We start from the raw sequence: 10,550 nt of genomic DNA, 5'->3' as shown, positions 1-10,550 counted from the left end.
CAAGCAAAGCCAAAGCTCCAGCAGAATTACTCATCAAGCTTTCAAAGTGAACCCCTAGCAAAGTAAATCACCAGTCCTTGCTTTAGTTTCTCTTTTCTGTAAACCTCAGTTACAGTCAACACCTGAAAACAGATCTTGAACCTCTGTACCTTCATTCCTCAAGGTCGCTCTGATTAATACCTTCCTCTGCTTCACTGCTGCTTGTCTCATTGATTGGCATATTGGGATAGCTGACTCCTATTGAAGAGACCTCAAAGCAAAGTTTTCACCCCAAAACTCCACTAAAATCCATGTAAGCTTCAAATGAGGAATTAAGAGTATTTTTTAATGCTATTCAAAAAACTTAATAATGTGAAGACTATGTTTTAAGTACCCAACAAATTCTTTGAAACATTTTTATGCAGTTAACAGAATGCCCAGTCAATTTAAAAGTTAGCAAGTTTGCACTTGGTAAGTACATAGTCAACCAGCCTGTTTTCAATTGTGATAATAAAACTTATAAAAGCACCTAGAAAGAGGGTTTGCTTCTAACTTTCTTAACAGGAGAGAGAACACACCCCACTTTCTTTTGTTAATTTAGATTGGCCCCTCCCACAGTGCCTGAGCCAGTAGACCTTTTCTAAGGCTAGAGGTGGTGCTCCACCTGGCTCTATGCCTTTTATAGGGATTCTACAATTAGAGGAGTCAGCTCAGCTCCAGGCAGTTAGGAAGTGAGCTTTTACTGAATAGTCACTGCATACTGAGTAGAGCGCTGGCTCCCTCCAGGAGGAACTGGGCTGCCTACAGAGGAGAGACCAGGCACTCAGGGGCAGGTGAGGAAGTAAACAGAAACCAATTAGTTTAATAAAGCAAGGATTTCTGGAGGACACTGCAGTGTGAGCCCCACTGTTCAGATTTTTCTTTTTTTCTTTTAGTCTCTAAGTTATCATAGTTTTCTGCAAGAGAAGATTGTTTACTTTAATTTTAAAAAATTCATTAAAAAAAAATATATATATATAGCTGAAGTATACTTGTCTGAGTTTTCTCAAATAACTAAATGTATGGATCAAAATAATGAATTTATCTCTATTATTTTGCATAGGTTATATATCTATCTTTCTTTCTATTATTAATTTTATATAATATTTGCCTTATTTCTTTTCCCTATGATTAATTCTGTCACCCATTCATTTTAAAGGCTGTTATTATTGTTTCCTAATATGATTGCAGTAAGTACAAAAGCAATACTTTTCATAAGACCACAGGAAACGCATATAGAAGGTATTTAACATTGGGTCCATGGTGGGGAAGCACGTTTCTACAGAACAATAGAGAGAAAAGGAATCAAATACTGAGTGTGTACTTAGCTAAAAACACTTTATAAAGAAACACATTTTTTCATATCATAAAAGATAACATTATAGAGTACATTACAGTGTTTCAATTACTCTTCCTTCATTGCTAGGACAAATACCCAGCACCCAAAATGAAGGAAGGAAAGGCTTATTTAGCTCACAGTCACTGGAGGTTTCAGTCCATACTCAGCTAGCTCCAAGGCAAAGCAGCAAAGAGCAACCTTTTATGGAGGTGGCAAAGAGCAGGGAGGAGCCCAGAGGAGTAGTGGCAACAGAGAGGAGGTCTTTCTCTCTATCTCTCTTAAATTACATTCAGGCTATCTGCCTCTAGGCTAGATGTAGCACTAACACCCATATTCCCAGCAGAAGTACAACTAATAATCCTGGTGGATCATGAGTTAATCTCAAACTCTAGAAGTCCCTGCCCCATGACTGCATGAGGCTTTAGGGGAACAACTAGACACAATCTATAACATATAGCAAATTAGGTCAGGAAGAGAGACTATTAAAATGAAAATCAACAGCAGACTAAAGCAGCTGCTTAGGCAGGTACAGAAACCAAGGTTCAATCCCAGGCATGCTGTGCCAGCCCCGACCCCGGGGCTCAGTGACACTGAGCGTGATGGTGCAAGCCTGTAATCCCAGTGCTTGGAAGGCTGAAAACAGGAGTATCGTTAGGAGTCCCATCTGTGAAGTGAGAACCTGTAGACCCTGTACTAAATACATTTAGGAAAATAAAAAATAAAATGAAACGAAAATCAATGTGAACAAAATTTAAATCATATCTGTGAAAAACTGTGGACCTGTCTTTTTTCTTTCAAGGAATATAAATAGGAGTGCTCCCCTCTTAGACTCTGGTCCAATCTAGGTGGCCTCTCCTGAACACATTGAAATTTATAGGAAATGCCCTCTCAATTAAATTCTAGAAGCAGGGGCCAGGGGGATAGCTCAGTGGAATAAGCGCTTGCCTGGCAAGTGCAAGGGCCTGAGTTCAATCCCCGGTTCCGAAAAAAATAAAATAAATTAAAAAAATAAATTCTAGAAGTAGCTATAGATCAAGGTAAGGTACCAACAGTCAGGGATTTCTGTCCCCACTCTTCCCTCCCACTCTTCCTTTCCCTCAGCAACCCTTTGGATCCTCCCCAGTGACAATTAAACTAGACAACCTGGTTGGGCTGTAAGCCTTTGAATTCAGCCTAAGAACTTAAAGTACAGATGCTTCGTTTAGCTGGGTTTTTAAAACCCTACTCTGCCAATCCTCAGCATGCTGGTGGCCTTATGTCTGCATGCACTGGAGCCCTTCTGCAGAAGTAAGATTAAACATTTTCTTACTGAATTCCCTTGCTTGCTGTCTGAGTGTATTCTTTCCACCACTGACAATTTGAGTCTGGGGTTTATTTCTAAAATATTTTAGATAGCTATAGGCTACAAACTGCAGAAAATCCAATCAGAAAATTGCTAAAAAGTATGAATATAGGAAAAATACAAAGCTAATAGAATATTAAAAATGCATTAATTACTGGGAGTAAAAACTTCCTCTACCAATTTAGCTGCAATAGGTAGAGGGAGGAGCTAGTAATTAAGTAGCAACAGATTAACAGGAGAGGAATTTTCATTCTCATGATGTGAGAATGAAAATTCTCTGTGTATGAGAGTTTAGAACTGTGTGGTTGAGGAGAGTGCATTTAAAGTTTCAAGAGAGGGTAGGGGAGGTCCATCAGGCTTTCACAATGCTGTACTAATGGTCGTTTTCTCCCAAACAGGAAAATCTCTCAGAGGGAGGGTTATGGGCGCTGCACTTTCTGGAGGCTCTGCTTTAGTCAGATAAGAGAAATTCAGATAAGATATCTTTCTGCATGGTGTAAGTGAAATGCATTTGGTTTCACATAATCCTCATCTTGGTGAGGTTTGAGTCCCTTTTTCACTGTGTTTAGTAAATATCAAAGCCAATACTCCACAGATAAAGTTGTAAAAGCATAAAATAACTATTATGAAACAATATGAGTTTACAAAACTGAAATCTAAGTCTGAAAGCCAATAATGTGTCTTGTGCCGTAGAGAAAGAGTGCCTCCCCACTTCGTATACTGGAATTTAAATCACCTTGCTAAAGGGAGGAAGAGGCTGGACTGGAGGCAGGTGGGTCCCAAGGGTGAGCACTTATAGAGGGCAACAGTGTCCTTCTGAAACACCCCAGGGACCTCCATCACCTCTCCTGCTGGATCAGGACTCAACAAGAAAGAAAGGATATAACCAAGAATCGAACCCCCAGTTCCTGTTATCTAAAAACCATGAACCTGTGGCCTACTAACACTAAGACAATGCAAAAACAGATAATTAGGCCTATTGCAGATGTATGCAAATAAGAATTTAACTCTGAAGTAAATATTTCAAGCATCCTTTTTCAAAGGAACAACACAGATTATCAACACAGTAGCAAGATTTATGTTTTTAGAGTTTTTGAAAGTAATAAATGCCAAAAAGTAATACTACTTTTAAAGATCAGTGAAACCTAAGATATTCTGTGCCCAATTAACTATAGTCTTCATACCAATAAAATAGACTTTTCCCAGATTATTAAAAATAGTATTACTCCTTGTCTTCCTTGGGACTCAACATAACAATTTGTTTTTCTTTAATCTGTTTATTTTATTTATTTCTCACACTTCGGTGATACTGAGGTAGAGACAGGTCATGGCCAACTGGCTGGGGAATCAGGTGTGATCTGCAAAGTGTGAATGAAGTCTGGGCGCATGCTCAGAACAGTTCCCAAAGCCCTGCTCCTGGGCCCAGCTAGGCAGATCTGTCTCCAGCACTTCTCGGGAACACTCTAGAGCAAAATTTCCACGACTGTGCTCGCCCCTGAGCAGGAGCGCTTCTTCGTGCTGGGAATTATAATTTCTTCCTACCTCTACTTGGCCCAATCTTCTTCTGAAATTGTGTTTCTTTTCCTACCTTTGATAAATATAAAACCTCACCACCAGGTAGACTTATTTTGTCCAATTTTTGTTCAAGACAAGAACCTAGAAACCAGCTCAGAAGAATCCCTCAGAACCTCGAAAAAAATGTGTATCTATGATAGATTCCAGAACTGCTTCCGACCCTATCATATCCCTGATTCAAATAGTGACTTTCCATTTTCCCGAGGATAGGATTTTCAGGAGCATTTTGGTAGATAAAATATGTATCCTTGTCCCCACACACCTACTTTTTCAGTTCTGTTCTCTGCACACAGCGTGCATGAGTCACAGACTGATTTTCCTAAGTGTCCCTTACACTCATTTAGGCAGTTCTTCCTCCTTTTTTGAGAGAATATCTGAGTGATTTTTGTTTGTTTGTTTGCCTATACCATGCTGCTCTAATTTCTAATGATTTGAGCTATTGCCCAGTATCTCCATCTGTGTTCAAATATAATTAAGAATCATTTTATGAAAACCAACAAAAACTTCCAAATATTTTAGTTAAAATAATAACTTAGGAAACGTGATTTGAAAAGTAATTTCTGCATCTTCTTTTCAGAAAGAAAATATATTTCCTTTTATTCTTTCCCATTTCATATAAAGCATATAATTAGTGGTCATTCTTTATTAGTAAAAGTTGCTGATTTTTATCTAGCAATTCAATATGTTCCATCATTGTATCATTTTAAACTTCTTTTGCATTATCCAGCTTCACTTAAAAACAAAAACAAACAATTGTACCTCTCTCTTCAACACAGGCACCTTTCAAATGGGTCAGGTGTTTATTCTCTGAATAACATGCTTGATTTATATTTATAGATTTGTGTAATATTGAGTCATCCATGCATGGCTGTTATAATCTGTTTTGTCATGTTATGTTACGTTACTAATATGTTATAGAATCCTATTTATGAAATTTTGGTAAGTAATTCTCTAATGCTATTCATAAATAATAGTAGTTTGCTGAGGTATGTAGTTATTTTGTTGTATCTTTGGAAAATTTTTTCTCAATGTTGTAATGACTTTGTGAAAATAAAGTCAAAACTTTTCTCCTTCTTTTCTGAAACCTCTTGCATAAAATTTCCAAATAACATACCCTAGCTAGTTATCTAGATTTATTATTTCCTTGGCAGGTAGCTTTAATGAATTTTCTAAGTGCTTTTAAAAATTTCCTAGTACTGGGATAATTTACTAATGTTAAAAAGATTACTGTTGAGCATTTTATCTGATATCTTTATCATCATACCATTCTTATACAAAAATAATCTCAATTTGGTTAAGTATTCACCCTTTCCTGGGCTCAAAGAACACTTCAGCAGCAGCAACCTGATGTGATGGGAATAGTGACACGCTGATTTACCTTAGATTTTCTAGAAACTATGCACAAAGCAAGAACTACAGAAAAAAGCTGAACAATCAAGGGAAAGGGACCATTTCTCAACTGGATAGTGAAGTATGCCTCTCACTTCCTAAGAATCTCACACCGCTTAACATCCTAACCCAGGGATCAGATGTACAAAGCACTATGTGGCTGTGTAGAATGCATGCAGCAGCTGATGAGTTCCAGCCACTGGAACTGAAGTCAAGCAATGGGCTGCTACAGTAGGGACAGTAAAGAGATGTCTTTAGCTATGGAGACTGCACAATTAGTATGCCAGCTGGGACTGAAGGTCCATAGTGGATTGGATTTTCACAATGTAAGTTTATCTAATCCTACCTTAAATCTCACCACAGCCTGGGAAGAAGATATATGGAATATGTTAGCAAAAACCAGCAGTTTTCTCTGTCCAGTGAGGATGTTAAGATGATCTTATCAGGCAATAGGTAGTGTTCTAAATGATTAGTGTAGCCAAAGATGGAACTGAGTCTTAGTTCACTGTCTTTCAACAATATTCCTAACACCTCTAAATCCTATGATGGTGAATGCTATGGTAATTCAGGAAGCAGTAGCCTCCCCAGCTTTAGCAGAAACTCACGGAATTCCAATCAGCCTGGGCTGTCTATTAATTAAGAAAAAATTCTCCACCTGGTTTAAATCAAAATAGTAATGAATTTTGAGGCCATCTCACTGCCCAAGACATCCCTTTGGGTGTTCTATCAAATGTGAAACCAAGCCAAATAAAAACATGTGTATCAGAACCTGAAGAACCAGGAGGTCACAGATGACGTGACCTCCAATAAATCAGTGGAATCACAATAGCTTCTATGGTTAGATGCAGACATCAGGGGCTGCCTTCCTCAGAGACATTGCTCCCTTCAGCACAAGCATCTGCTCCTCAGCAAGAAAGCACAGAGACCAGCACTACACAGCGTCAGAGATTCCTGAAGCATTTCCTTTCAGCAAACCACCACTTAAAATTACCTACACGAAATCAAAAAAATTGATGATCAATATTAAAAATTTAAAAATTCATTAGTGTAAGATTTTGCAATTAAAAGGGCTGGCCTGATAGCTCAGTGGACTAAAGCACCTACTTAGGCAGAGCACAATGACTGGGGTTTGATTCCACCTGTGCCATGCCAGCCACACCCACAGGGCACACTGAGCCAGGAATTGACACTGGGTGTGGTTGCGCACGCTTATAATCCCAGCACTTGGCAAGCTGAAAATAGGAGAATCACCACGAGTCTGATCTAGTAGTGAGACTACATAGACCCTTTCCTAAAATACAGAATCAATCAATCAATCAATCAATCAATCAAAAGATTTTGTCATTAAAACCTCTCAAAATATTCTGTCCTCTGAACACACTGATCTCATCATCTTGCCATGTCCCAAAGCAGCTCTGGAAGTTCTTTTTTGTTTTCGTTTTTGGATTTTTTGCAGAAATGGGGATTAAACTCAGGCTCTTGTGCTTTCCAGGCAAGCTCTTAATCTACTGAGCCATCTCCCCAGCCCCTTGGAAGTCCTTTTCACTGGGTGTATTTAGCTGCATTTTCATGACTGCCTCGATGTTTTGCATCCATGGTTTTTTTGACTTTGGAGGAAGCGAGACGTCCCGTGATGCCAGGCCTGCTGAACAAGCTGGCTGAGCACACACTGTAACGTTTTATGAGCCTACCTTCCTGTTGCATGGCACTCCACAGCAGCACTCATTGTGCTTTTATTACACCTCACAAAGACACTCACAAAAGATGACTACCAGAAATGCTTCTTGAAGTTCAAGAATGATGAGATATGTTTGTTGGATGTGGGTAATACTGCATAAACATTTTTTTTCAAAATTTAAACATTTACAGAGTTCTCAGATATACCTTCACATAGTTTGGGCTCCAACAAGTCAACAGTCTTGGCTAGCTATTGGATGCAGCTATTCAGATTCCTAATCCTAAAAGTTTCACTGCTTCTGAGCATTGTTAAGATTCAAGGGTGGGGCTGGTGAGAGAGCTTAGCCAACCAAGTGCTTACTTAGGCAAGTTCAGGGACCCAGTTTTGATCCCCAGCACCAGTGTGCACCAGCTCCATCCTCTAGCACACTGAGCTGGCTACTAAGACCCGGCGTGGTGGCTCATGCCTACAATCCCAGTGCTAGGGAGGCTGAAAACAGGAGGATCACTAGGAGTCCTGCCTGTGTAATGAGACTCTGTACCAAATACATTTAAAGCAAAAACAACTAATCACCTCTAAACATTATCACAACATAAGTAGGGATAGAACTGCAGAAGACAGTTCCCTGGCTGTTGGCTGCATGTGATCCCTCACTTTAAATCTTACTCTATTGCTTTGTTTGCTCCTAACCTAAAAACTTCTCATTCTTGCAAGTTCAACCTCAGACTCAAGAGGATATTTATAGCTCTGGTAATTTACATCCTACTGCTAATATGATACAGCTCAAACATAGTACATGCATTCCTTATTGAGACACACAAATGAATCAAATTGGGGAAAACTGGAAATATGTAGTTGGATGCCTGGGTTGGTCAATCCAACTAACGGGACCACAGATATTGACCCTGAATTTCGTCTTCCTCCTCCTGTGTCACTTAATACCAGAAAATAAAGATAAAATGTCACATGTGACTTATGAATAAACTAGTCTAAATTTTCTTTCCTTTACTGTTCTTATGTATTTGGTACAAGATCTCACTACACAAATAGGACTCAAAGTGATCCTCCTTTTTCAGCCTCCCCAGCACTGGGATTACAGGTATTTGCCCCCACACCTGGCCTCAGTGGCTGTGCCCAGCGGCACTGGTGCAGCACATCAAAACCCCAGTCCCTGCAATTGCCTATGTATGCACTCGGTCCACTGAGTTATCTCACCAGTCCCTAGTCTACATTTTTTTGTCAGTGGTTACATCTCAAATGTATTTGGGAATGATAGAAGACTTTATAATCTAGGTCCCATCCTTTAAAGTTTTCATTACCTCTGGGTAAGGCCATCAAATTATGCATGTATCCATAGATTAAAAAACTAATAAATTTAGAATCTCCCTGATATAATCCCTTTCTGAAAAGCTTGCCTCTGTAACTTTTGCCCACATAACGGCCATGTGTCAACACAGGAGCTTTGGAGGAGCATTGTGTATGTTATGAAATTGCCATACATTATCCTAGAAATACATAGTTATTATGTGAAGTTAAAAAAATTTTAAAATGTGTGTGGCTAATGCTATGGTAGAATTAATAAGGAAAACCTTAGAGGCAAAGCGGGAAGGAAATGTATTGGTGTAACCACAAGACCACCCATGGTACAGCTATTCCTGGGGCTATTGAACTATAAAGCTGATGTTTGTAGAGAAGTTGCCCCTACAAAGGAAGCTGTGGAACAAGAAATCCCCTATTAGAACGGAGCTACATCATGATAAAGATGTGTGTAAATGGGTCAAGTGTAGAGTAGAGCTAATGTCTAGTTTTGAAATAACTTTGTTTACTTTTGAGGGTTCCATATGTGAATGTACCATAGTTGAGGCTGTAGTTTGGCAAATGGATGAATTAAGAGACAAAAAATAGAAGACAAGTGTTTCAGAGAGCTTTATTTTTTTAACATAACATTTTTGGTTATGTTTTTTTCTCTGGTAGGAGAGAAGTTGTACGCTAAATTAGATCTTCTCAACATTGACATTTATTGGTGTTATGAATGGGCTATATTTTCATTGTGAGGCAGGCATGAGAGGGGTTGACCTGTGTGTGCAGGACATTTTATAGATTCTTTGGTATTATGCAACATCGAGATGCACCTAGTGCCTTCCCAAGCCCATCCCTAGTTGCAACAATCAGAAAATCTCCAGATTTACCAGATGTTTCTTTTGAAGCAAATCATATCCAACACTACCCCAGTGGCCTAGAGAACCCTACTGTAATCTTGCCTCTGGTTCTTGTATTTTCTGCTTATTGAGATCTTGTCCAGTCACCACTATGTTTTATTTGAACTGGTAAGGTAACTTTCATAAACTGCTAAAGTTTTTGCTCCATATTACACCCTCAGTCTATGACTTTCTTCTCTTTAATGTCTGAGAGATACAATTTCTTCTCTTTGCACTTATTTTTGTTTCTTCTAAGCAGTAGCAAAAAGTTCACATATGTGTAATTGTCACACTTTATTTTCTCAGAAATCTTTAAAAAATTTATGTTTGAAGTGGAAGCTGCTTGTAAAAATATTTTGGCACAATAAAATTCATGATTTAGTACAATTTATGGAGTAAGAAAATGTTTTTTAATGAAAAATATAAATAGAAGAGTTTGAATAATGTTATTGATGAAATCATCTTTTTGAGCTAAAATAAAGTGCTTTAGAGTAAAAATATAAACTGAAGAAATAAAATGCTATCCTTCAGTCCTTCTTTTTTTCTTTTTTGGTACTGCACTAAACTCAGGACCTCACACTTGCCAGGCAGGTTTTGTGCCACTGAGCTGTATTCCAGGCCCCACAGTTCTTAAGGATGGTGTTTATCCTCAGGTTCTTCCTTTACTTTCATTTTCCTGGAATAAGAAGATATTTATTTTGCATTTTCACACAAGCCACGTGTCCCCCTAATAATTACCAAGAAGTAAGCACTTTGGAATAGTGCTTCAGGTGGAAAGCAGAAAGGGGAAGGCATTCTGTGTGCCGCTGCCTTCCCAAGTTGCGCTGCTCTGAACTGGGTGGGCCTGCTATGGATTGTACGTAGCTTTGTGCAGCTGGAAATGCAATTGACTTGTTTCCTATTCTGAAGGGTTGAAAGGATTAAAATGGAGGAGATCATGGAGGATTTAGGAGTCCTGAAGAAGGTTGGTCTATTGTATTGGTCTATTTAAATATTTTCCCACAGTAAAAG

This window comes from Octodon degus, unplaced genomic scaffold, assembly GCF_000260255.1.
Source record: "Octodon degus isolate 3935 unplaced genomic scaffold, OctDeg1.0 scaffold00068, whole genome shotgun sequence".
NCBI classification, from domain to species: domain Eukaryota; kingdom Metazoa; phylum Chordata; class Mammalia; order Rodentia; family Octodontidae; genus Octodon; species Octodon degus.
Note: the sequence above shows the minus strand (reverse complement) of the source record.